We start from the raw sequence: 27342 nt of genomic DNA on the forward strand, positions 1-27342 counted from the left end.
GGTCTTGTTCTTATGGTCATCAGTTCAAGTACCACATGGGGCTCTGTCCTGGGCATGGAGCCTACTTAAAATAAACATTACTAAAAATGCTAACTATCATCTGAGCTTTTAGTGAGTTGTAATCTTTGTGCTGGTGGAGGGTCTTGCCTCAGTGTTGATGGCTGCTGACTCAACAGGGTGGTGGTTGCTGAAGGCTGGGGTAGCTGTGGCAATTTCTCAAAATAAGACAATGAATTTTGCTGCATTGATTGATTCTTTTTTCACAAATAATTTCTCTGTAGGATGCAATACTGTTTGACGACATTTTACCCTCAGCAGAACTGCTTTCAAAATTGGTATTAATCCTCTCAAACCCTGCTTCTGCTTTATCAACTAAGTTTATGTAGTATTCTAAATCCTTTGCATTATTTCAACAGTCTTCACAGCATCTTCCCCAGGAGTAGATTCTATCTCAAGAAACACCTTCTTTGCTCATCCATTCAAGTTTTATCATAAAGTTGCAGCAATTCAGTCATGTCATCAGGCTCCACTTCTCATTCAGGTTATCTTGCTATTTCTCCATCTGCAGTTACTCCCTCCACTCAAGTCTTGAACCCCTCACAGTCTATTAGGATTAGAATCAGCTTCTTCCAAACTCCTGTTAATATTGATATTTTGACATCTTCCCATGAATCATGAATGTTCTTAATGGCGTTTAGAATGGTGAATCCTTTCCAGTAGCTTTTCAGGTTTCTTTGTCCAAATTTATCAGAAGAATCACTATCTATGGCAGCCTTATCAGATGTATTTCTTAAATAATGAGACTTGAAAGTCAAAATGACTCCTTGATTTACGTGCTACAGAATGGATATTGTATTGGTGAGCATGAAACATTCATCTCATTGTACATTTTCATCAGAGTTTGTGGGTGACGATGTGCATTGTCAATGAGCAGTTATTTTAAAAATTATATTTATTTGAGAGAGAGAACAAGCATGATTGAGAGCAGGGGCAGGGGGAAAGGCACAGGCAGATTTCTTTGCTGAGCAGAGCCCAACGCAGGGTTACATCCCAGGACTCTGTGATCATGACCCGAGCCAAAGGCAGACGCTTAACTGACTGAGCCATCCAAGTGCCCCTGGATGTCTATATTGGACATCTTTTGCTGAGTGTAGCCACCATCATGAATGATCTTAGCTAGATCTCCTGGATAACTTGCTGCAGCTTCTACTTCAGCACTTGCTGTTTCGCCTTGTACTTTTACGTTATGGAGGCAGCTTTTCTCCTTAAATCTCATTAACCAACATCTGCTAGCTTCACACTTTCCTTCTGCAGCTTCCTTACTCTCTCTCAGTCTTCACAGAATTGAAGAGAGTTAGGGCTTTTCTCTGGGTTAAGCTTTTGCTTAAAGCATAGCTATGGCTGGTTGATCTTCTATCCAGACTACTCAAATCTTCTCCATTATCAGCAATAAGGCTGTTTCACTTTCTTACCATTTGTGTGTTCTGGAGCAGCACTTTTGATTTCCTTCAAGGACTTTTCTTTTGCATTCACACCTTGGCTAACTCTTTGGCACAAGAGGCTTAGCTTTCAGCCCATCTTGGCTTTCAACATTCCTTCCTCACTAAGCTTAGTCATGTGTAGCTTTTGATTAAGAGTGAGAGACATGGAACTTTTCCTTCCATTTGAGCACTTACAGGCCATTGTAGGGTTATTAGTTGACTTAATTTCAATATTATTGTGTCTTTAGGAATAGGGAGGCCCAAGGAGAGGAAGTCAAATGGGAAAACAGCTAGTTTGTGGAGCAGTCATAGCACATACAGCACTTATTGATTAAGTTCACCATCTTGTATGGGTATGGTTTGTGGTACCTCAAAACAATGACAATAGTAACATCAAAGATCACTGATCATAGATCATCAGAATAAATATAATATAATGAAAAAATTTGAGATATTGTGAGAATTATCAAAATGTGACACAGAGACACAAAGTGAGCAAATGCTGTTGGAAAAAGACTTGTTCATTGCAGCATTGCCACAGATCTTCAATTTGTAAAAAACACAAGGTCTGTGAGCTGCAGTGAAATGAGGTATGCTTGTATTGGAAGAGTTCTTTATATATTCTTACAGTTCCTTATCAGATATATCATTTAAAGTATTTTCTCCTGTTCTGTGGATTTTCTTTTCACTTTCTTGATGCTATTCCTTGTAGCAGAAATGTTTTTAATTTTGATGTAGTCCAATTTATTTGGTTTTTCTTTTGGTGTTTGGGCTTTTGGTGTCATATCTGACAAATAATTGCCTATTCCCAGGTCATGAATATCTACACTTACATTTTCTTGTAAGTGTTTTGTAGTTCAGCTCTTATATTTAGATGTAGGTACCATTTTGAATTACTTTTTACATATGATATGAGGTAGTAGTCCAACTTCGTACTTTTTCAGATGGTTCAGTTTAATGTCTAGCTGTTTCAGTGCCACCTATGAATAGACTGTCCTTTTCTCATTGAATTGTCTTGGCACTCTGTCAGAATCATTTGGCCATAGATAGAAGAGTTATATCTCTATTGTGGACTTTTGGTTCTGCTTCATTGATCTATATCTCTGTTTTTATGCTAGTACCACACTGTGTTCATTACTGTAGCTTGGTAGTAATTTTTGAAATTGGGAAGTGTGAGTCTTTCAACTTTGTTCTTCTTTTTCAAGGTTGCAAAATCTTGTACTTCTTTTATTCTTTTTGATGCTATTGTAAGTGTAATTTAAAACAAAATTTCAGCTTTTGGATTGTACATTGCTCATGTACAGAAATATAATTGATTTTTGTTTTACTTGTATCCTGCAATCTGGTTGAACTCATTTATTAATTCTAATAGTTACGTGTGCTTGTGTCTGTGTATGTATGGATTCCTCAGGATTTGTCTATACAAGATCATGTCATCTCAAATAGAAATAGTCGTACTTCTCTTCTAATTTGGATGCTTTTATTTATTTATTTTTCCCTGCTTTAATTGTTCTGGCTAGAACCTTCAGTACAATGTTAAATCAAGGTGGCAAAAGCAGATATCCTTGTCATGTTCCTGATTTTGGGGGGAAAGCATTCAATACTTACCACTTTAAGTATGATATTAGGTGGGGTTTTTTTTTTTTTTGTAGATGCCCTTTATCACATTGAGGAAGTGTCCTTCTATTATTGGTTTCTTGACTGTCTTATGAAAATGTGTTGTTAGTGTTTGTAAAATGTTTTTTGTGTGTCAGTAGAGATGACCTTATGACTTTTGTTCTTTACTCTGTTAATATGGTGTACTGATTGATTATTATTATTATTATTTTTGTTTACATTAAACCAACCTTCTGCACCATGGATCATATTGTGTTTCATAAGAAGTACTTTTGGGGCACCAATTGCTTACCAAGCCTGTGGGAGTATATGCATGACTAAGATATTGGGGCCATTCACTGTAATTGAGAGACACAAAAACACACAGGTTTAAAGTTGAAAACACAGGAATATGATAAAGACAGCATCTTGTGTTGATGTGTGAGAAATAGTTACCAAATGAACTGTACAATGACCTTATTTTCAGGCCACTCAGTGATTGTAGGGTTGACATATTAGTACTCTTTTTGTCTTCAGAGAGTCCTTTCCTTTCTCCAGGTCTCAGAGTCACCATATGTATATGGGAAAGTTGAACTTAGTGGTATATAAGAGTCCCTCTAGTTATAGTGTGTTGTAAAATTACTTGCCTTTTGTGGGGCTTCATTCATTTAGGTCCTTCTGAAGAGTTTTCTGTTTTGATAAGTTCTGAGTGGTTAGGTATTAGGTGACTTTTTCTATTTTGGTTCTGAGTGGAAGAAAGACGCTTTGCTTCTTTTTTTTTTTTTTTAGTTGGCCTTAATCATACTCCCATTTCAGAGAGATTATTTCTTTTCATATTATTCCACATTCTGGTGAAAGGGAATAATCTGTGAGAAGGGCCATTTCCTTTAGCAGCACAAACTCCATGAGGAGGAAAGGCCACTGGAGAGGGAGTTGGGACCATGTGTTTCAGGCTCAGCTGTACATTTAACTCACTGTTAAAATTGGGCACATGAACTCATTCTATTCTTGTTTTAGTTGCCTCATCTGTCAAATTGAAAAAAGAATACCACTATTATTACATAATCTCTGAGGCTGTTATGGGACTAAATGATATTGTAGATGCATATAAAATTGTGTATACAAATTAGTTATTTGCAAAAGATAGACTTGCAAATAATATAGCAAAAATAATGTAAATAAAAAAGGAATGTAAATAATGTAGCAAATAATGCAGATATAAGTAATAATGCAAATATAAACAATAATGCAAATAATAGTAAAATGTTACAAATAATATAGAAAATGTAGCTAAAAGATAGGTACATTTTAAATACCTGCTTTTGATGGCACTTTCGATAGGTGCTTTAACCTTATTTCTCCAACAATTTATAGTAAAAACGTTATCCCTATTTGTTAGCTGAGAAAATTCCAGTTCAAAAAGGTTAAATAACCAGGTCAAGGTGGCAGAGTCAGGAATCAAAACTAGATCTAATTCCAGAGTCCATATTCTATTATATTTTGCTGCTGTTGTCTCATTACTATTGGTATTCAGTTTGGTGAGTTCATAAGATGGTATCTTTAAGACGTCTCCATTGAGAAGTTACTCTTTTCTCTTTCATAGTTAATAAGCATTTTGTAAAGAGGTACTATGAAACTGTAAATACCCTTTTCTGTGCCAGACTTTCAATATATTTAATTATTTGTGTCTACATGGACTCATGCCTTCCTATTTTATTCAGTTAGGTAATATGCTATTGCTATTATTATTTATTTTGATTCTCCATTTCTCCCTGATTTGGCCAGTAGGAGCCCCAATCAAGTTGGCTTCCGTCTACTTTTCACATGTCCTGGCCATTCTTTGACCACTCCTTTGCTTTCTAGCCCAGAAAGATATTCTAGGCTCATCTTTTGCTCTCTCTGCCCCAGCCCTGGAAGAAGCCATTTCCCAAAGCATGGATGATCTTCTCGCCTTGCTTGGGCTCTGATTCTCCTTATCAGCCTGCTTCTCGTCCACCCCTCTCCCCACTGTAGACCCTCTTCACCCTGCTTGGCCTCTGATCACTATGTTGCACTACCCTTATCAACATTTAACTGGGCTATTATAACATATTAGCTTCCTAACAGTCTTACTGCTTCTAATTTTCCCTACCTTTCACACTTCTGCTGGAGTGATCTTTCTAAAATATAGGTCAGGGGCGCCAGGATGGTTCAGTCGTTAAGCATCTGCCTTCAGATTGGGCCATGATTCCAGGGTCCTGGGATTGAGCCCTGCATCTGTCTCCCTGCTTGGCGGGAAAAAAAATATAGGTCAAATCATGCCACTGTTCTGCTTAAAAAATTATAATAGTTTCCCTTGCTTGTAGAATACATTTCAGGTTCCTTAGACTGGCATTCAAGATCCTCTAGAATCTACCCAAATGTGCCTTTCCTGCCTTGTTTCCTATTAATTCCTCTCTGTACCCTGCACCCAAACCATGGTCAATGGCCATTTCTTAGATGTGCCCCCATGCATGTACTCTTCCAAGTCTTTGCCTTTGCCTTCTCCTCTACCTGGCTTAGCCAGCTCTTTTCTTTGTTCTGTGATAAAATTCATTGGTGTGTTTTTATGTCTGGTGTAGGTTATCAGAGTCTGATTACAGTACAGTGAAGAGGACATCCATAAAGGGAGGAGGTCACCTGATGAAGCCCCACTGACTTCCATAGTCAAAATCAATCCTTTTTTTTTCTATTTCTGATCCAGTCTTACTTCATTCTTCCTGTTTTCATGATTAACTCTTATCTGTTGGCCCTGATTCTTTGGCTGTTCCTTGAATGCCCCAACACATGGCATTGCATCTTGTAGGTTCTCAGGAAAGGCTGATAGAACTTGTTGAGGGGATGTTGCTTTCATCCGAAGTCTTTTTACAGGCCCTGCTGAGGTCGAAGAGGCTCTGATTGATGAAAGCATTTAGGCTGTGGTACTGCTGGGTCGGATGCCTGCTCCATGCCAGAGTTCTTTCTGAGAAAACTAAATATTCACACTACTCTCCTTTTTTGGTGAATTCCAAATATATCATTTACAAAAATTTCTCTACACTCTAATCCCAGATAAAAGAATTACTGGCTACATGTATGTAAGTATTTGAGACTGCAAGTAATGGCAGCTACATGACTCTACCAAAATAAAAAACCTTCCCCAGGCTGTATGAAGGACAGTGTAATGACAACATGTGTCTCCTGACAGCCTGTCTACCACTCAGTCTGTCTTTGGAAAGGCATTTAGTCTGAAGTGTCAGAAAAGAAAGGTTTTAAACTTTCTCAGTGACTTACTAATCTGTATTGTTCAGGTGGTGGAAGGGAGAAAAGAAGTATCACAGGTTAGGTTCCTTGCGGGATCGTGGCGAGGCAGGAAGAAAAGGATAGGGGACTGTGTTTTCATAGGTTTCACAGTCAAGCCCACTTACTTCAGCTTTCATCACATATTGGTCCTTTCTTGTTCTTTTTTTTCCCCCCAAGATTTTATTTATTTGCGAGAGAGAGAGAGAGTGAGAGACAGAGAATGAAAAGGAGCAGGGGGAGGGGCAGAGGGAGAGACAGACTCCCACTGAGCAGGGAGCTGGACTCAGGACTCAATCCCCAGGACTCTTGGATCCTGACCTTAACTGAAGGCAGCCCCAGTCCTCTCTTGTTCTACTTATTCCCTCCTCTAGGCCTTTGTCCAGGCTTTTCTTTCTAAGTTTGAACTGATTTCAAAGCCTAGACTCTTTGCCATGTTTTACAATCATAACAATGAATGGTGAAAAAAAAAGAAAAAAAAAAAAAGATTGTTCACTTTTGCCTTTCCTGTCAGGTTTTTAGGCTAGTTAAAAAAATTTCAAAATTGAGTTTGAAACATTTTCTAACGTACATGTTCAATTTTTAGCTCATCCTACTAAGGCAGGACACAGGGATTGCAGCCAAGCTTACCTACAAGTCTAACTCTTAGTTTGATTTGACCAGAGACACAATGGAATGCTCTTAACTCCAGATTATCACTGTTCCATCTGCCTAGTGGTAACCAAAATTAAAGGAGAATAAGAGTTTAGTTTTATAATGTTGGAGAAGCATCATGGGAAGTTCTTTAGGATATGACAGAACTGACTTCTAATTCCAGCTGTAAAATTTACTAGATTTGCAGTCTTTGGCAATTTAAGTTCTCTGTGCCTCATTTTTCTCATATGTAAAAGGATAATAAAGCCTCCTTTTTTTTAAAGAGCTATTAAGATAAATATTATTTTTTTTAAGAAGATTCTTTAATTTTCTTTTCTTTCTTTTTTTTTTTATTTGACAGAGGGAGATCACAAGTAGGCAGAGTGGCAGGTAGAGAGAGAGAGGAGGAAGCAGGCTCCCCGCTGAGCAGAGAGCCCGATGTGGGACTCGATCCCAGGACCCTGAGATCATGACCTGAGCCGAAGGCAGCGGCTTAACCCACTGAGCCACCCAGGCGCCCAAGATAAATATTATTCTTATAGGGCAGATTCTGACTTTGACTTTGTAACTAACAGTGGGAGTCATCACCCCAAATGTTGTCTCTGGCTCAGTATATCATTTCACACATCTCAAGCCACTTTGATATCATCTTCACAGTATGTTCAGAGAGGGAAAGACAGTAGATTGTTCTCCCTTGAAAAATGAGGGTAGGGTGCCTGGGTGGCTCAGTGGGTTAAGCCACTGCCTTCGGCTCAGGTCATGATCTCAGGGTCCTGGGATCGAGTCCCGCATCGGGCTCTCTGCTCAGCAGGGAGCCTGCTTCCTCCTCTCTCTCTCTCTGCCTGCCTCTCTGCCTACTTGTAATCTCTCTCTGTCAAATAAATAAATAAAATCTTTAAAAAAAAAAAAAGAAAAAGAAAAAGAAAAATGAGGGTACTTTGCTTAGAGAAGTGGCTTGTTCAAGGATCAGGACTTAAGTCTTAGTACAGGACTCTCTTTGTACACTGACCAGTCCTAGGAGAGGACAATATGGCAAAAATTGTCCTGAACTGAAGGTCAGGAATATCCTGATTATAGTCTTTGCTAAGAGAATTTGGGAAAATCCTCTCAGTTTCTATTTTAAAAAAGTATGCTAACGATTCTGCCTAACTCACTTTGATTCATTTATTCAGTAGTTCCTAAGCATTTACTAATGCTGTACACTGCTGGGCCTGGTGCCTTCCCTCAAGCTGCTCCCACTTCACTATGGAGAATAGATCATCTGTATAAGTGAGAAGAGCCATAGCGTGTGTGTGTGTGTGTGTGTGTGTGTGTGTGTGTGATAGAGATAGAGAGAGAGAGAGAGATATGGGTGGTGGGTGGCTCTGATGGTGTAGTGGTCCAGGAGAGATGGCTTGGGACTGGGCTTTGCTTGTGAGGGAGGAGAAGTCTCATAGGATTTTATGTAAGAATTAATTGGACTATGGGTATGATGGTGCTTTGTTGATTATAATGAACTGCATAAATGTTAGAGACTCATATTTTATAGGAGGTGTTTCTTTTCTAATACCTTACTGTCCTAGTGCAACACCACAGCTTAATTAATGTGAGAAGGAAGATTTTAGTGGCAAGAAAGGTTGAGAGCTCATAAAAAAATAAGCTGTGTCTAAAGTGTTTTGAGTCTACAAGTTCTTAAAATGGGGATATGCTTATTAAAATGTCTTCTGCTTTGTTAACACAATGAACCTTCAAACTGCTTTTGGGTTTATAAAGAATTTATTTATAATAATCTTTTTTAAAAAGCCACTTGTGTGGCTTTAGTTTTAAATATTTAAGAGTTATATTTAACAAGCACGTATCCTGGAGTATAAATGGGATCAGAGTAAGACAGAGAGCACTTGTGTGGCTGGACCAAAAGATACGTATGCTTTTATTTTTTAGATTTGTTTTGATTCAGTAGATATAATTGTTAAGACCTGTCTACATGGGAGGCTTTGACTGGGTACTGAGGAAACAGAAATGAATGAAACATTCTCTAACTAAAGGGACTTCTGGCTGGAGATAAAAGGTTCCTGCGGTAAATTTTCATGAGGTGCTCTAAGATCCTAAAGGAGGAGGACCTACTCAAGCCTTTGGGCAGGACCACAGCAGAGATGGCAAGTTAGAGATAATACCTGAAGATTAAAAGTTTACCAGGAAACAAAGGGGGATCATGAGAGATAAGACTGTTCCAATCAGGGGTAGCAGCATGAACAAAGGCAAGGAGGCTTAGAGTAGTACGTCCTACCTACAGCAATCAACAAATGAGATAAATTCCTTAGAATTCAAAGTTGGTTTGTTAGAACTGATGACTTGTGTTGTCCTTCACTGGGAGAGATGGTAAGAGTATTTTGTTTGTTAGGATTAGTGACAATATGTAAGGCTGGAGTATTTTTTTAATTTATATTTTTGCTCTATCATTTTTTTTTTTAAATTAGGGTATAATGACATAGAACTTTAAATTAGTTTCAGGTTTACAACATAATGAGTCCATATTTATATATGTTGTAAAATGTTCACCACTGTAAGTCTTGTTTAACATCTGTCACCATACATACTTAAAACATTTTTTTTTCCTGGGGTGACTGGGTGGCTCAGTGGGTTAAAGCCTCTGCCTTCAGCTCAGGTCATGATCTCAGGGTCCTGGGATCAAGCCCCACATCGGGCTCTCTGCTCAGCGGGGAGCCTGCTTCCTCCTCTCTCTCTGCCTGCCTCTCTGACTACTTGTGATCTCTGTCTGTTAAATAAATAAATCTTTAAAAAAACAAAAACAAAAACACCACTTTTTTTTTCTTTTTTTTCTTGCCATGAGGACTTTTAAGATTTACTCTCTTGGCAACTTTCAGATATGCAATACACTATTATTAACTATAACCAGCATATTGTACATTATATCCCCAGGACTGATTTATTTTATAGATGGAAGTTTGTGCCTTTTGACTCCCTTTATCTGTATCACCAATTCCCCCCAATCCCCTACCTGGCAACCACCAATCTGTTCTATGTATCTATGAGCTGCTTCTTTTTCTTCTTCTCTCTCTCTTTTTTAAAAGATTCCACATATAAATGAGATCATATGTATTTGTCTTTCTCTGTCTGACATTCCACTTAGCATAGTGACCTTGACGTCCATCTGTATTGTTGCAAAAGGCAAAGTTTCATACTTTTTTTAAGGCTAAATAGTATTCTGTTGTGTGTATACATCACATTTTCTTTACCCATACATTTATCAGTGGACACTTAGATTGTTTCCATATCTTAGACTATTGTAAATAATGCTTCACTGAATATGGGGGGGCATATATCTTTTCAAATGAATGTTTTTACTTTCTTCAAATAAATACCAGAAGTGGAATTGCTCGATTATATAGTAGTTCTATATTCAGTTTTTTGAAGAATGGTCATACTGTTTTCCATACTGGCTATACCAACTTACATGCCTACCAGCAGTACACAAGGGTTCCCTTTTTTCTATATCCCCAGCAACACTTGTTATTATTTTTTTTTGTCTTTCTGATAACATTATTCTAACAGTTGTGAGGTGATATCTCATTATGATTTTGATTTGCATTTCCTTCATGATTGGTGATGATAGGCTATATTTTTAAAAAATAATTTATATATGGGAAAAAAGTACAAGCAACAGATAGCTGAAATGAATAGGTTTCATTTGTTTTTACTATAAAGCATTTTGTGTTCTCCAATTTATGAGTCTTTTGGGGGGCAAAGATGCTATCCCCTAAAGGAGACAAAAATGTATCTTAGATAGTTGTTTCTCATACTGCCCTGATTCTGGAACACAGGCAGTGATGTAGTGTTCACCAACACCACTTGGATCTAGAACTTAGTTAGTGACATGAAAGAGAAAGTAATGGGGAGCTACCTTTTTGCTTTTGGCGGCAGAGGCAGTAGCAGAGGCAGCCTGCATGTTTGAGTCTCTGGCCCTAAAGTGGTACTGATGCTCGTGGCTCTCAGACGGAGGTCGAATTCTTGCCCTGTCAGAAGTGGCAGTGATACCCGTTCTAGCGTCTAATGATCAGAAGTAATGGCAATCATTTCCTCATTGAACTGGGTCATCTGTGTGTTGTGCTTTGTGTTGGACTAAATGTAGAGGTGATAGAAAACGTAGAGTCAAAGATGATTCAAATTTTTGGCTAAGTAACTGAAAGAGTTGAATTGCCATTTACTGAGAGGGGGGCAACTGAAGAAGGAACAAATTTTGGACCTGTGAAGTCTGTCAGTGTCTGTAAAGTGTTTTCTGTTGGATTTAAAAATGCGTTTCTGCTGCTGCTGCTGCTTCCTCTTCTTTTTAAAAAAGTGCTTTGCTTCTTGAAAGTAAGAAGTAAGTTTCTGCATGTTTTCATCCCTCTTGACTAGCACTGTGTCTGGCATGTAGAACATATTCAGTAAATAGTGAATGAATGATGAGATTATTTGCTGTTTCCTTGAATGACTAGACTATTTACTCTTTGCTACACAGAGTGCATCCTTTTTCCTCCTTTGTGATTTTTGGTTTTTGTGAGTCTCTTGGGAATTCCCTACCCTTATCTTCAGTCTCAATACCTCTGTGTATAAAAATTCTACTTCTTCAATACCCAGCCCAAATACTGCCTTCTCTACAAAACTTCCCCCATCTCTGCAGATGTGATTAATGTCTCCCTTCTCTGTACTATTTTTTTTTTTGGCCTTGTTTGAACTTCAAATACATTTTGATTTATTTGCTTTGCAACTGCTGCTCAATAGGTTTTGCCCCCTTCTCCATTTCCATCCCTCCATTGCTTTTGTCGTTTCTTGCAGTACTTTTGTAAGCTATTGTTATTTATTTATTTTATACTTCACCTCATTTCATAGTCATTAATAGGCAACTGGCCCTGCCATTTGATTACAAGAAAGAATGGTGTGTTAGATGATTACTTTATATGCAAAGTCATCATTATTGACTGACTTCCTCTTACATTTAACTGGCAATAGGGGAAAATTGTAATTCTCACAAAATGTATTATTCTTAAGAATTATTTGCAGTTGCAAAATAATAAAATAAAAACAATCTTTTTCAAATCCTATGGGCACTGTAATTACTGTATGTAAGCCATTAAGTTGAAAGCTAGAATGTCTTAGCCTTTGTATTCTTAGCCTTTGTATACTGTTACCAGGGGTTGCAAACTCTTATGCCTATATAAACCAGGTAAGTAACCTAAAAGGGCCTGGTCAGGCCTAAAGTGACTATACAGACAAAACATCACTGGTCAGGGCCCATGGCTTAGAAGGATAATTTGTGAATTATTACTTTGTAAACCAAAGGACTATATAAATGCAAGGAATAATTGTACTTAAAACAAGTTAACTGCTAACTTGTGTAAAGTTGGGTAAGTTACTTTATATCTCTAAGATTTAATTTCTTTCTTTGAATAGACAAGTTTTTTAAAGAAGATTTTATTTATTTATTTGAGAGAGAGAGAGAGAGAGAGAGACAGAGCACAAGTAGGCAGAGCAGCAGGCAGAGGGAGAAGCAGGCTCCCTGCTGAGCAGGGAGTGTGATGTGGGGCTTGATTCCAGGACCTGGAATCATGACCTGAGCCGAAGGCAGACACTTAACTGACTGAGCCACCCAGGCACCCCTGAATATACGTTTTTTTCTCTGAAGTCCCTTCTCCCTCATTTGATTTTGCTTTTTCATTTCTTTAGCTAATAGTTTCTTCTTTGACTATAAGTTGGATTGGTTGTTAGCCCTCAGTAATAAATCTTCCTTGATTTTTAGCCCTTAGTAATAAATAGAATGCTGGCTTCTCACCTGTATGCCTCATTTTCATGAGTCTTGTGTTTTATCAGAGGGAGCCGAGGTTAGCCAGGCTTCCTGTAGTAGCACCCACCATTGAAAGGGGCTCTCTAGGACTGAGGCAGCTAGTCAGCTTTCTATAACCAAATCAGCATCTGGTTTTGAGAAAACTGAAATCGAGAATAGATGATACCTGAACTTGATCTTTCCTGTTGAAGACAACAGTGGTCCTGCCTTATATTGTATGTTAATGTTTTATTGTTTCTTCTACCTTCTTTATTTTGTTTATGCAATTCTCTAGTGTGGGACTTTTAGTTTTATACGTGCTAGCTTCCATTGTTAGTGGTGATTTTAGTGGAGACAGATCATTTCTAGGTTGTCTTTAATCCCTGAAGCCTAATGTGGGCAAGGGTACATGGTAGATGTTTGATAATTGCTTAAAGAGATAGCATACTTATTGGATTTGTAGGCGATACAGACGGGAAGGGAAAATTATACTAGATGGCAGAGAGAGTGAGCAGAAGAGCTTGCAAAAATGGGTTGAAGCCAACAAGATGAAATTTAAGGAGGATGACGGAGAAGTTCTACATTCTAAGTTTCAAAGAAATGGCAACATATGAGCAGGCTGGAGGAGACCTCGCATGATGCTATTCTTACAAAAATGGTGATTTGGGCTGCCTAAGCTCAATGCCAGCCAAAGACACTGCAGTGGCTAGAAACTAATGCAACTTCAGACTGAATTACTGGAAGTAAGCAGAGTTAGAGAAGGCAATAGTCCAGCTATGTTCCGAGGGGGACAGACTGCACTTAGAGTGTCATGTTCCCCATAGGGTACCAGGTAGTAAGAGGGTCATGGCAAACATGACCATGTTTAGTGAAAGATGCCCCAGGTCACCACTATGCAAAGTAGAGTCTGAATTGTTCTCAATCTACAATGAGGTAAACATAAAAATTGAGAGTGTTTAGAAACTTTTATAGCAATTTGACAGAGTAATTTTGTGTCTAATGAATCTAGTAAAAAAGAAAATGAACCTTATCCTTTATCTTGCTTGATACTTTTATTTTTTATTTTAATACATTTTATTTTTAGAGCAGTTTTAGGCTTAGAGAAAAATTGACCAGAGAGTACTGAGCTCCCACTCTATCTCGTCCTCCCCTTGCATTTTGTCAATTAACAGCATCTTGCATTAGTGCAGTACAATTGATGAACCAGTATTGAGACAATATTACGAACTGAAGTCCATAGTTTATATTAGGGTTTACTCCTTGTGTTGTACAGTTCTGCGGGTTTTAACAAATACACAATGATATATATCCACCATTATAGTATTACATGGAATAATTTCATTGCCTTTAAATGTTTTAAAAATGCCCTCTGTTCCACCTCTTCATTATCCCACCCTACTTCTGAACCTTTTGCAACCACAGATATTTTTGCTGCTTCTATAGTTTTGCATTTTCCAGAATATCATACTTTTCAAACTAGCTTTTTACTTGGTATTTTTTCACTTAGAGTTTTTCTGTGTCTTTTTGTGGTTTGGTGGTTCTTTTCTTTTTACTGCTGAATAACTGGCCATTGTATGGATATTTGTTTACTCATTTATCTATTGAAGGATATTTTGGTTGTTTATATATTTTGGCAATTATAAATAAGGCTGTAATAAATATTTATGGGTAGGATTTTGTGTGGACATAAATTTTCAGTGCGCTTGGATAAATACCTAGGAATGCAATTGCTGGATTATATGGTAAGCATATATTTGACTTTATACGAAATTGCCAAACTGTCTCCCAAAGCGGCTGTACTGTTTTGCATTCCCATCAGCAGTGAATGAGAATTCTTGTTGCTGTATATACTCACTCACATTTGGTGTTATCAGTGTTTTGTATTTTAGCCATGTTATAGGTATGTAGTTGTACTTCGTTATTGTCCCTAACGACATATGGTATTGATTATCTCTTCATATTCTCTATATCTTATTTGGTGAGGTGTCTGTTCAGATCTTTTATCTATTTTTTGATTGGGTTGTTTGTTTTCTTGCTGTTGAGATTTAAGAGTTCTTTGTACATTTTAGATACAAGTTCTTTTTTTGTTTGTTTGCTTCAAATTCTTATTTAAATTCTAGTTAGTTAACACATAGTGTAATATTGGTTTCAGGAGTTGAATTTAGTGATTCATCTCTTACAGATAACAGCCAGTGCTCATCATAACAAGGGCCCTCTTTAAAACCCGTCACCCATTTAGCCCATCCTCTACCCATCTCCCTCTATCAACCCTCAGGTTGTTCTCTATAGTTAGGAGTCTTTGGTGTTTTCTGCCCCCCCCTTTTTTTTTCCTTCTCATACGTTCATTTGTTTTGTTTCTTAAATTCCCATATGAATGGAATCATATGGTATATGTCTTTCTCTAACTTAATTTGCTAAGCATAACATACTATAGCTCCATCCACATCATTGCAAAGGGCATCAAAAAGTGCACTTTTTGATGGTTGAGGAACAGTCCATCATGCACACACACGTACACACAGAGTTATACAAACCACATCTTCTTAATCCATTCATTAGTTGATAGACATTTGGGCTCTTACCATAGTTTGGCTATTGTCGATAATGCTGCTATTATCGGGGTGAATGTGTCCCTTCAAATCTGTATTTTTGAATCCTTTGGGTTAAAAATCTAGTAGTACAATTGCTGGGACAGGGGATAATACTATTTTTAACTTTTTGAGGAACATCCGTACTATTTTCCAGACTGGCTTCACCAGTTTGCATTCCCACCAGCAGTGTAAGAGGGTTCTCCTTTTTCTGCATCCTTGCCAACATCTGTTGTTTGGGTACAAGTTCTTTATCAGATATGTGTTTTGCCAATATTTTCTCAAGTCTATGACTTGTCTTTTCATTTTCTTAATGGTATCTTTTGCAGAACAGAAGTTGTACATTTTAATAAAGTTCAGTTTACCAACTTGTTCTTTTATGGGTCATGATTTTGCTGTTGTATCTGAAAAGTTATAACCAAACTAAGGTCATCTAGATCTCCCATGTTAGCTTCTATACATTTTATAGTTTTTCAGTTTACATTTATGTCTGTGATACATCTTGAGTTAATTTTTGTGTAAAATGAAAAGTCTGTGTCCAGACCAATTTTTTTTTTTGCATGTCTAGTTATTCTGGCACCATTTATTGAAAAGACTCTTATTTCTTCATTGAATTTACTTTGCTCTTTGTCAAAGATCAGTTGACTATATTTGTGTAGGTCTATTTCAGACTCTCTATTCTGTTTCAATGACCTATTTGTCTTTTCTTTTGCCAATACCATACTGCCTTGCTAACTGTAGCTTTATGATAGGTCTTGAAGCCAGGTAATGTTAGTCCTTTATATAGATGGATATCTATGTAGCTTTAGTTACATCCATAAAGATATTTTCCTATGACATATTTCAGACCAACTGAATCAAAATCTGTGCTAGAACTTCAGTATATATTTTTAAAGTTTCCCAGGTAATTTTGATACAAAGGGAGAGTTGAAAATCATCATACATAACTGTAAACTCCTTGAAGGTATGGTCTTGTTCACTGATGTGTCTGTCCCTGGTAGCTTATACAAGATGCTTCAGTAGTTAGTGAATGACCAGGTGACTAATAGAACTGGGAGTATCTATCCTGGAGAAGAGGAAAAAGTTCAGGCGCTTGGTAGATTACCATAATATATATCTTAAAGCCTTTAATATTTGTCTTGAAGGACATTTTCTGATCGCTCCAGGAGGCAGATGGAAGTTTACAGAGAGGCTGGCTGAATGTTAGGAAGCATTGCCCAACAGTGTTATTTCCAAGTGAGCTCTCTGTCTTTATGTGTATTTCAGCAGAATGTGGAAAACCATCTCTAAGGGGTGGGGGATGCTGCATGGGGTGGAAAGTTGGTTAAGATCAGACACTATGATTATTGATGATTACTTTGAAAAACAATGTCCAAGGCAGAGGACTGTTTCTGCCTTTCATCCATGCTGTATAAGTTGAGAGAAGGGTGTGGGGTCAAAAGAACATCCTAAAACTACTTTGAAGCTGAGTTCTCATAGTGCAGCTGGTCCCACACTCTGTGTTATTGACTGTGTCTCTCTAGAATATGGATGTCTTTGAGAAACTCCCTCCTTCCTCCACTAAATTTGGGACTTCTTATAATTGGACTAGCATGGGTACTCAGGGTCTGGAAAAGGCAAAACATACTTAACAGAAGAGTTCTTTCCATCCTCATTGGAGTTCTTCCCCTATACCCTTCTGCAGTTAAATGATTTGGGCACATAGAATGGAGGTGTGTGGATATCTGGCAGGGGAAATGGATAAAAGCCAAAAAATTTCTCTCTAGCAGCTGGGACGGGGTATGACAGTTTTATATAAAGATAACTAACATGGCAGAGAGAAATAAAGCATAGATTTAGGAGTCAGATCAAAGTTGGGACAACTTGGCCATTTTCCAGTTGTGTGGTCTTGGGAAAGTCACTGTCCTCCTTCACAGATTACATTCTGTCTTTCACTGAGTTCTTGCTGCTGCTGCTGCTTCTGAGCTTTATCTTTAGAATATGCTTGTTTTGTTTTAGCTTATCTTCTAATAATTAGTCTAAATCATTATCTTTTGCCTGGAGTTCTGTAAGAATCTACTAACTGGTTTTCTCATTTTCCACCATTCTCCCCTTTATTCTCCATTCAGCAGTCAGCGATCCTGTTAAAGATATAAATTAGGTCTTGTCATTATGCTTAAAATCTTCCAAAGCCTTCTGATTGTTAAAACCTAAAACAAAACCCCAACTCCTGGCTCTGACCTGGAAGTTAACCTTGCATAATCTGACTCCTGTCATATGTCTCAATAACAGGGTGTAGAGGGGAAGTTGATGGGGGCAGTATTATTTTTTAGGGAGCATTTGGATATGTATGAAGGTGGCTTTTTTGGTTAAATTGTTGAGGGGGCACTAGTGGGATTTAGGGGGTTTGGGCCTGGGTTAGTGAATGTCCTGTAATGTGTTGTTCTGCTCTGGACTCATTACAATGCCTAATTCACAGTATGTGCTTAAGAAATACTTATCGTATGAAACCACATTCTTCCTGGACCTCAGTTTTAACATGTGATTTGGTAGAGAGCCTACTTCATAAGGTTGTGGTGAGATAGATGTAACATTTCGTAAAGCACCTGGTACACAATAGCACTTAGTAAATGGTAGCTGCTGCTGAGCTTTCTTTGCCTAGAAGCAATGTAACTGCCCACCCTGAGTCTTCCCTAGGACATCAGACACCTTCGTTGGTGGGGTAGAGGGGTGCGTACATCTCTTTATCAGAAGGCTAATCTGATCAAATCCTGGGTTTGACCAGAATTGCCCCGGAGTCCAGACACAGCTGCAGAAACTAAGGCATAGAGGGGCTCTGGTTCTCTTCCTTGACTCTGGGGCTCACCCAGGACTCTGACAGGCCCTGGAAAGTCTGGCCCCGTGAGAAATTACCTTCTGTTGGAACCTAGGCATGGAGGATAGCTGAGAGGGTGGGAAGGTAGTAGTCTCCCCGCCCGCAGAGCTTCTGGGAAAGGAGAAGCGCGGTTTCCTCCCACCTCCTTCCCTCCCTTCTTCCTCCGCCCCTTCAGCTTCGCCAACCCCAAGCTGCGCCTTTGCTGCGCCCTGCGAGGGCGGGAGCGTGCTGCACCGGGAGCGGGAGCTGGGGCTGCTGAGCTGCTGGGAGCCCGGCCCCAGACGAGTCGAGCCGCGCGGGTGGAGCCAGCGCGTTGTGCGGCTAGCTGGGCGGGAGAGGTGCGGCTCTGCGACAAAAACAGTCGCCAGAGATGCCGGGGCCAGCTCCCCCCACCAGGTAATACTGGCCCACCCTGGGGCGCGCCTAGCTGGGCGCTGCTGGGGAGGGGGAGGGGTCTCCGTTGGCTTCCGGGGAGTGGTGCCTCGCAGTCTGGCAGATTTAGGGTCTTGCCTTAAAGAGACCCTATGCAGGAGAAGGGGCTGAGGGCTGAGCCCTCAGATGAGCTGGCCTCCTAGGCCAGCACCTGGAAGCAGAGCTCTGGCTAGGGAAGGTTGTGAAGGAGAAGATGGTTTTGGGGTGAACTGCTGTGTCTGAGGAACCGTTCTCCTTTGCTAACACCGTTGTGCTTGGTGGTTACTGTGATGCTTTCCACTCTGTTTGGCTTAGCTGCAGGCCTGCTGGGACCGTGGGGTGTTTTCTCATGGGTTTTGGGGAGGGGCATTATATTATAAGTGACCTATTAAGAGGTGGAGTAAACCAGGACATTGAAGACCTAAGGAAGGGTAGGTATGGTTCAGGCAGCCTCTGTGCGCCTCAGTTTCCTTATCTGTGTGGTGAAGAGCTTGACCTGCTGTAAACTGCGTTTTGGAAAGGTGAGCTGGTTAAAGTCCTAGAATGAGCTGCAGAGATGTCCCCCTCAACAATGTGAGAGACAGGGGAATCTGAGAAGAAGACCTTTGTATCCTCTCCAGCCAGCCTTTTGGATGCCATCTTGCTGGTCTGCTGAGGACCCAGATGCTTAATGGACAAGGCAGAGGTTGAAAATGCTGATTGTTTTGGTGTTGAGTGTAGATAGGTTGGGTGTAGGGAGGTGGGGTTGGAAAGAAACAGGTCAAGGCATGTTAATGGTTTTCCTCTGAGCTGGCCAGTGATTTGATACCTGGGTATAAAACTGTTTTAAACTAGGCTATCTTGGGGTGCCTGGGTGGCTCCGTGGGTTAAAGCCTCTGCCTTTGGCTCAAGTCATGATCCCAGGGTCCTGGGATCGAGCCCCACATCAGGCTCTTTGCTCAGTGGGGAGCCTGCTTCCCTTCTTCTCTCTCTGCCTGCCTCTCTGCCTACTTGTGATCTCTCTCTGTCAAATAAATAAATAAAATCTTTAAACTAGACTATCTTCATTGGAGCCCCCTCCTTACTCAGCCTAGTTAATGACAGACCTTGGGGGCTGTGTAATGTCTTATTACAATTCTTTCCTTGATCATCTGGGACCAAGAAACATGTTAGGCTTGATACTAACCTACCTTGATTATTTTGATCTCCTTCCTCCCCTGAGTTTTTCTGTGATTCTGTCACTGTCCACCCCCCACCCCATTTTTCTTTCTACTTCCTACTCCCGCTCATTTTTCCTTCTCCCTTAACCATCTTTTCTCCCACCCTCCACTTTCTTCCTTTTTCCTACTCTTTTCATACTTCCCTTTCTTATCCTTTTCCCTCCATAGCTAGTTTTTCCTTCCCTCTCTTGAGTCCTTCTCTTCTTGGTTAGGCTTTCTTCCCTTTTCCTTTTAGAATTGTTGGTTAAGGGTTGCCTGGCTGGCTCAGTCGGTGGAGCATGGGACTCGTGATCTTGGTGTTGCATGTTTGAGCCCTGTGTTAGGTGTAGAGATTACTTACAAATAAAATCTTAAAAAAGAAATATAGGAAATAGAATTGTTGGTTAAGCTTTCTCATTATTAATAGGTTCGTAGGGACCTTTGTTGCGGTGTTTGTGAGGTCCAAACACTGTGTTTCCTCCCTAACTTCCTTACGTTTAGCTTTCATCTACAAATTCTGTCTTCCCCAAGTGCTGGTCTCTTTCCTTACTTCCTCTGTGTCTTGCTTTGGGCCTGCTAATAAGCAATCTTTCTTCCAGGATTTGACCCCCTCTTCCTTTGCAGAGGGGAGAAGGCAGCGGTAGGCAGTAGGGAGTAAGCAAGATGAGAAGTGGAGAGCTTGAAGATTAGAGTGGGAGAAGAGCAAGGTGTCCAGTGGGGCTGGGCAGAGGCCCAGACTGTCTTTTGTGACAAGTGACTGGGAATAAAAGCTCTATGGCAGCTTTGAAGCTGCTTACCTGGAGGAAAAGAGGTGACTTGTGAGCCTATGAAAGAAGAGGGGATAGTAGAGATGGGGTAGAGGGAGAGAAGGTGGGGTCCTGGGGGAGAAGAACAGTGATTTTTTGAAGAAGAGGGTGGACTGGGCAAGATAGGTATTATTTGGGTAGAGGTAGGTGTGGTGGGAAAGACTACAGTCTGGAAAAGAGGACCACATAGGTTAATTTCTTTACCTCAGAAGGCTGGCTTTTTGGACCGTTTTGTTTCTATTCAACTAACTTTTCTTGAGTAGCGTTCTCAAAGTGGGAGAATGAGAGGGGAAACAGAGATAAGACAAGGTTGCTATTTTCCTGGCACTCACTGTCTACATTGTAATGTGGAATGCGCATGTATACAAAGAGCTTTGAATAGGACATCTGTCGTCATCACACATTCTCTGGATCACCTGTTCTGTGTTAGTTATGGTGCCAGGTGCTGGGGATACAAAGATGGAAACTGGACTCAGTTGCTACCCTCTGTTGTGAATCAAGGAGTATAGACATCTGTAAGCTCATGTGTTAATGTATGTGTGATAGAAGCACAAGGGGCTATGATAACACAAGGGGAAACTTTAATCAGCAAGTCAGTGGCTGAGCTGGTGCCTAAATTCAAGTCTTCTCTAAAGGTGATATCTGTTCTCTTATGCCATGGTCTCTTCTGACCCTGTGAATGCATATAGTCTACAGAGAGTTTTCTTACATTTTTCGTCCACATGTGGGGCCGGACTCAAGGTATTACTGAGATGAAAAAAAAGCAGTTCCATGTGGTGGGTCACTGTGCCATGGCCAAACACTCATTACCTTGAAAGGGAAACTGATTTGGTCCCTGTTAATTTCTCCTGGCTCTAGGTCACTTGGGTGAGTTTCCTCTATAAGTCATCTACTCTCTTCCTCCTTTTCCACACCCCTCTATTTTCTTAAATTCAATTTCTGGTAGGCTAAAATCCAGATAGAGTTAGACATTTCACTTCCACTGGCCTCTGTAAAACAGGGATTTAACACCTCATAGGGTTGATGAAGATCAAATGAAATAATGAATGTGTGAAACTAATTTGTAAACTGTGAAGTGCTCTACAGATGTTACTGTGGTTGTTCCCGAATGCATTTTCAGCTGTGAAAAATGCTCAGATGCTGTGGCATAAAAGAAATGCCTAGAGGGTGCCTGGGTAGTTCAGTTGGTTAAGTGTTTGCCTTCTGCTCAGGTCATGATCTCAGGATCCTGGGATCAAGCCCTGCACTGGACTCCCTGCTCAGTGGGAAGTCTGCTTCTCCCTCTGCCTCTCCACCTTGCTCTTGCTCACTCGCTCTGTCTCAAATAAATAAAATAAAATAAAAAAGTCTTAAAAAAAAAAAAAAAGGAAATGCCTGGGGTTGCTCACTGACTGGTTTAAAACTGAGCCTCAATCCTTAATAATGAAGGAAAAGGAGGGAGTTAGAACAAGGATGATTTAGAGACTACATGTGGTAATTGAATCCCATGTTAAAAACCGAGTTTAAGAGATATAGTGATTTCTTTTAGGTAATTGAACCCCATGTTAAAAACCGAGTTCAAGAGATATAGTGATTTCTTTTAGGTCAAACAAATAGTAGGTGGCAAGTATAAAAGATATTATTTTTGGTGGCACCTTGTGATACAGGGTGGGAAAAAAGGAATAAGAAAAGGAAGGAGGGGGAGGGATTTAAAAGCATACTGACCTCAGTTCAGATTTTGGCTCCATAACCTACTAGGTCCTTTGTTTTTTATCTTTTTAAACTTCATATATAAAATAGGATATATTTATACCTACTTTGAAGAGTTATTTTAAAGCTTAAAAATAATTATATAAAAATTTATCTAGTAGGCACTTAATAGCTATTTTTGCAAAAATAAACTCTTAAATTAGCTTCTAAAGAAAATCTTCCTTGGCTTCTAGGCTATTAAGGCCCCTCTTTGGGATTCATGAAACACTCGTGTTCTTCCTCTCACCTCTCACAGTCGCACTTCTTGTGTCATACCGTCATTGTGGTTTATGGATCATCTGTCCCATTAGTATGTGACTTTTTGAGGCTAGAGACAGGGTCTAGTAAATCTTGGTGTGTCCTATTGCCGAGCCCCCTTCGTTGCTAGGTATAGATTGGTAAACACAAAGAACTTAGTTGCTTCTTTGTGAAGCATACTGTTTATTGCTGGAGATGTATAATAAATAAGCAAAAATATTTCATAATAGATGCTGTGAAAACCAAGAGTTTCATTTGTTCATTGTAGGTTTAGGTACTTAGAAGAAATGCAGGCAGAATTGTCTAACAGATGATTATTAGTCTGAAAGAACTTTGGGCTAAAACTTGGGTACTGTCAACATATAGGTAATAAGTAAAGCTATAGGAATGGATGAAATTATTTAGACAAGAGTGTAGCGTATGAGGAAAGGAGGTTCTTAGCCTTGGACATGTCAAGGATAGCTAGGAAGAGTCTGCAAAGGAGATAGGAATACACAGAAAGGTAAAAGGAAAGCCAGGTGAATGCTGCAGAGAGATTAGGTAAGGTGAGGACAGAATAGTAACCATTTGATTTGGCAACATGGAGATGGTTGGTTGTCTTGACAAGACTGCTTTTGGTGAAATAGAGGGTGTTCTTAGCGAACCAAAGGGGAGGAAGTGGAGATAGTGTAAATAGACAATTCTTCTGAAAAGCTTTGCTATGAAGGGAAACAAAGAAATGTGTTTTGAGGAATATGTTGGTGTCAAGGAAGGGGTGTATGTGTATGTGTGTCTTTGAATAGGAGACACTATCGCATGTTTATATTCACTCAGTATTTACAGATCAGGCCAAAAATCTAGAGATCATCTTCATTTTTTTTCCTTTACGCTGTACATCCAGTCTCTAAATAAGCCATTTGGTTCCACCTTCAAAATACCTACCTTTGCTGTACTACAGTATACCTACTGCAGTCCTGTCAAGCTACCACCAGTTCCCACCTCAATTAATGTAATAGTTTCTTAATGGTCTCTTCATTTTTCCTTTGCTCCCCTGCAGTCTGTTCTCTGTAGCCAGAGTGGTCCATTTAAAACATAAATCAGATCACTACTCAAAATTCTTCAGTGTCTTCCCATGCTTGATACTTGTATCAAAGTACCAAATTACTGTAGCTTGTAAAGTCCTATATAGTCTGACCTCTGGCTGCACCTCTAATTTAATTTTTCTGCCATGTTTCTCCTTGTTCACTAAACTTTGGTCTTGTCTTTTTGCTACTCTACATGCCCCAAAATATTCTCATCTTGGACATTTGTACTTACTGCTCCCTCTGCTTAAAATGCTTCCACATGTTACGTTGATTAGTTGTCTCATTTTATTCAGGTCTTAAGTGTCTTTTCCTTAAGCCTGTCCTGGTCATCTTGTCTTATATATCACCCATCCCTGGCCTCCCCCCACCCAGAGTCACATGCACTACTCTTTATTTTCATTATGGTCTTGACATTATATATTTGCTTACTTCTTTGTCTGCTTCTCTTACTAGTCCATAAAATCCACGAACACAGGGACATTGTCTTATTCAGCTAGATTAGTACTGGTACATTGTAGGTGCTCAATAAATACATATTGAATGACTGAATAGAATTAAGAAAGAGAGATGAAGAGGGAGTGGGAGAGATTGATTGATAGTTTGGTTGATTAGTATAGCTAAAAGAGGTCATTCCAGGTGAAAGGGAGTGCAAGTTGAGGGAGAAGAAGGAATGGCTTTTGATGGGAGTAGGAATACCTCCTTCATTGTAAATGGGTGGTACAGGGACAGGGAGGCATATGGATTTGTGAGTGGGAAGATGGAGTTCTCCTGCAAGGATTTCTGTTTTCTTACAGAAGGTGAGTTCATCAGCGAAGGTGAAGGGGTGAGTAGGAAGCCTAATTAAATCCCCATTTGAGGCAAGGTAATCTTTTGCAGAAAGGTATTCATAATTTTCAAGTGAAAGCAGTCAATTAGGTAACATTCTTTAGGATATTCAGCTACTTCAGTACAGAGACAGTTGGGGGAGAGTGGGAGTTCAACTATCCCAAAGCTGGGATTTTGCCAGTTGCATTTTGTAAAGGGAGAGAAGACAAGGCGGTTGATTGTTTTGTTTGTGTGTGTGTGTGTTGTTGTCGTTTTTATTTATCAGATTTGTTTAGATTGATCAAATTTGTTTAAAGTATACATGTACAGTGACAGCCTGTTACAAACTTATTGTCTTACACATTTTACTGAGAATCAGTTAACCATTACTTGTAATTAATATCTTAAGTCTTAGTTCATTGGCCTCTACCCCAGCATTAACAGGCTCCTGTGGTAATACGACTGTGATAGCATAGGGAACTTTCAGCACATTTTTTTTTTTATTGTGGTAAAATATGCATAACATAAAACTTACCATCTTAACTATTTAAATGTGTGGGTTAGTGGCATTAAATACATTATTAACATTAGTATGCAACCTTTAGCACCATTCATCTTATAAGTGTTCATCTTGTAAAACTGAAATTCTTCTGTGCCTATTAAACAATAACTCCCTATTCTCCTTTCCTACCAGCCCCTGGGAGCCACCATTTTACTTTTTGTCTTTATGATTTTGACTACTCTAAGTACCTCATATTAGTGGAATCATATGGTATTTGTCTTTTTGTGATTGGTTTATTTCACTTAGAATAATGTTCTCAGGGTTCATTCATGTTGTAGCATATTACAAAATTTCTGTCTTTTTCTGAATAATATTTGTATGTGTATATTATATTTTGCTGATCTATTCATCTGTTAAAGAATACTTGTATCGCTTCCACATTTTAGCTGTTGTGAATAATGCTATTATGGGTATCAGTATGCAAATATATATTTGAGGCCCTGTTTTGAATATTTTTGTGTATATGTATCCAGAAGTGGAATTGCTGCATTTTATGGTAATTCTATTTTTTAACTTTTTGACAAACTGCTATAATGTTTCCCACAGTGGCTGCACCAACTTACATTCCCACCAGCAATGTGCAGGGTTCCAATTTCTCCACATCCTCACCAACACTTTTTGGTTTCTCTTTTTTTTTATAGTTGCCATTCTAATGGTGCAGGGTGTTATCTCATTGTAGTTTTGACTTGCATTTCCCTAATGATTAGTGATTATAAGCACATGTGATTAGTAATTATAAGCACATTAGAACTTCTTTTCATGTGCTTATTGGCCATTCATACTTCTTCTCTGAAGAAATATCTCTTCAAGTCCTTTGCCCATTTTTGAATTGAGTCATTTGGTTTTTTGTTGTTGGGTTTTAGAGGATTGATGGCTTATGATGTTTGAATGATTTTGACGGGCTATAGTTAAGGGAAAAGAGAGGTGAAGACAGGAGGTACTAATGGATAGTGGGTTTGAGCTCAAAATAAAGTCTAAGAATTATAGTAGAAGTTCTTGAGCAAGTGAGCTGCATGGATAGAAGGTTGTATTGGAGTATATAGAATTCATTCCAGGTACTGGAGTTAATACACATTTTGGTAATAAGGTTCAGGGTGTGATTATGGGAGTATTGGCCAATTTGGACTAGAGGTCAACAGTTGAAATGGCCAGTGTGTTGGAACAGTCATCATTGTTGGCAGGGTGTAGAGGCCATCTAGAATGATAACTGGGGAGGTACAGAAGAAGACTAATCTAGGAACTAAAGTCTTTGAGTGAGGTGACTAGGAATGGGGTACCGGGCAGCAAGGATAAGGCAGTGTGGGAAATCACAGGAAATGTTCGGGCAGAGATTGACTAGAAGGTCAATCCATTCAGGAGACAACTGAGTAGATTCCAGTGTTTCTTGGGTGGTTGAACCAGATGGCCTTGTAAGTTCCTTCCAGCTCTCGGATTGTATGGGCCTCACGTTTTAGTGATGATTTTCTCACTCCAGGGCATCCATTGGGAAGTCTAATGGTTTGGTAAAATAGATTTAAATTTTCCCGTTAACTGTTAGGAATAGCTTAATTGGGGCTGCAGGTCAGGAATTTCCCAATATGGTAAGGAGAGTGCCAGTACCTTGGTACTGGTACTGGTTCTGCAAGTAACTCTAGTGGCTTTCTGCAAGGGTGGTAGAAGTAAGGAAGTTGTGTAGGTATTATTGGGGCAGGGGAGAGGAGGGTGAAGGTACAGGGATAGCTTAAGTCTTGGACCCCAAATCTCTCTGCCTTTTCCATTTCACTTCTCTGGCTCCCACGCTCTCTAATTCCAGATACAGACCTTTGTTCATTCTGTCTCAAATTATAATTAGTGTAGAAAGAGTGTTTTTAAGAGAATCAGAATAATTGGTGTCTCTTCATGTCCTCACTATTTCACTGAGTGATCTTAGGTAAATTTCATACCCCTGTGGGTTTCAGGTTACCAGCTATAAAATAAAGGTTTGAGATTGGCTGGTTTTTCAGGATCCTTCTAGCTTCTGTTTTTTTTTTTTGTTGTTGTTGTTGTTGTTGTTGTTTTGTTTTTCTGTAAACCAGGCTGCCTTAGTCAGTGAGCCTTTGCAAGGTACCTAGTGTGTGCCAGGTCTGTGCTGAGTGGGACTTGATGACAGACTCAGTTTTGTCCCTTGTCTTGTTTGTGGTCTGGTGGGGCTGACCAGAAATATAGAAACTGCTGCATAGAAGTATGTATAATTAAATTAAAATGTTGGGGAAAAGACAGAATTAGAGGGGCTTCTGTGAAGATTTCATAGAGAAAGTGAATCA

General features: G+C 39.4%; 1 protein-coding gene and 1 pseudogene across 4 annotated transcripts in view; one reads left to right on the forward strand and one right to left on the reverse strand.

Moving 5' to 3' along the window:
* Positions 1-21031, reverse strand: part of LOC122913488 — a 41818-nt pseudogene extending 20787 nt beyond the window's left edge.
* The window catches only part of PAK1 (p21 (RAC1) activated kinase 1), a 149061-nt gene that overhangs the window by 44541 nt on the left and 77178 nt on the right, over positions 1-27342 (forward strand). For 2 of the 4 annotated variants that reach the window (XM_044258465.1, XM_044258467.1), the window contains exon 1: positions 18475-18645. The exons of the other annotated variants lie outside the window; for them this stretch is intronic. The gene's annotated coding sequence lies outside the window, so the exon portion shown is untranslated. Of the gene's footprint in view, positions 1-18474; positions 18646-27342 lie in introns of those variants that run through there. 4 annotated transcript variants of the gene reach the window in all.

Source organism: Neovison vison, chromosome 7 (assembly GCF_020171115.1).
Source record: "Neovison vison isolate M4711 chromosome 7, ASM_NN_V1, whole genome shotgun sequence".
Taxonomy (NCBI): domain Eukaryota; kingdom Metazoa; phylum Chordata; class Mammalia; order Carnivora; family Mustelidae; genus Neogale; species Neogale vison.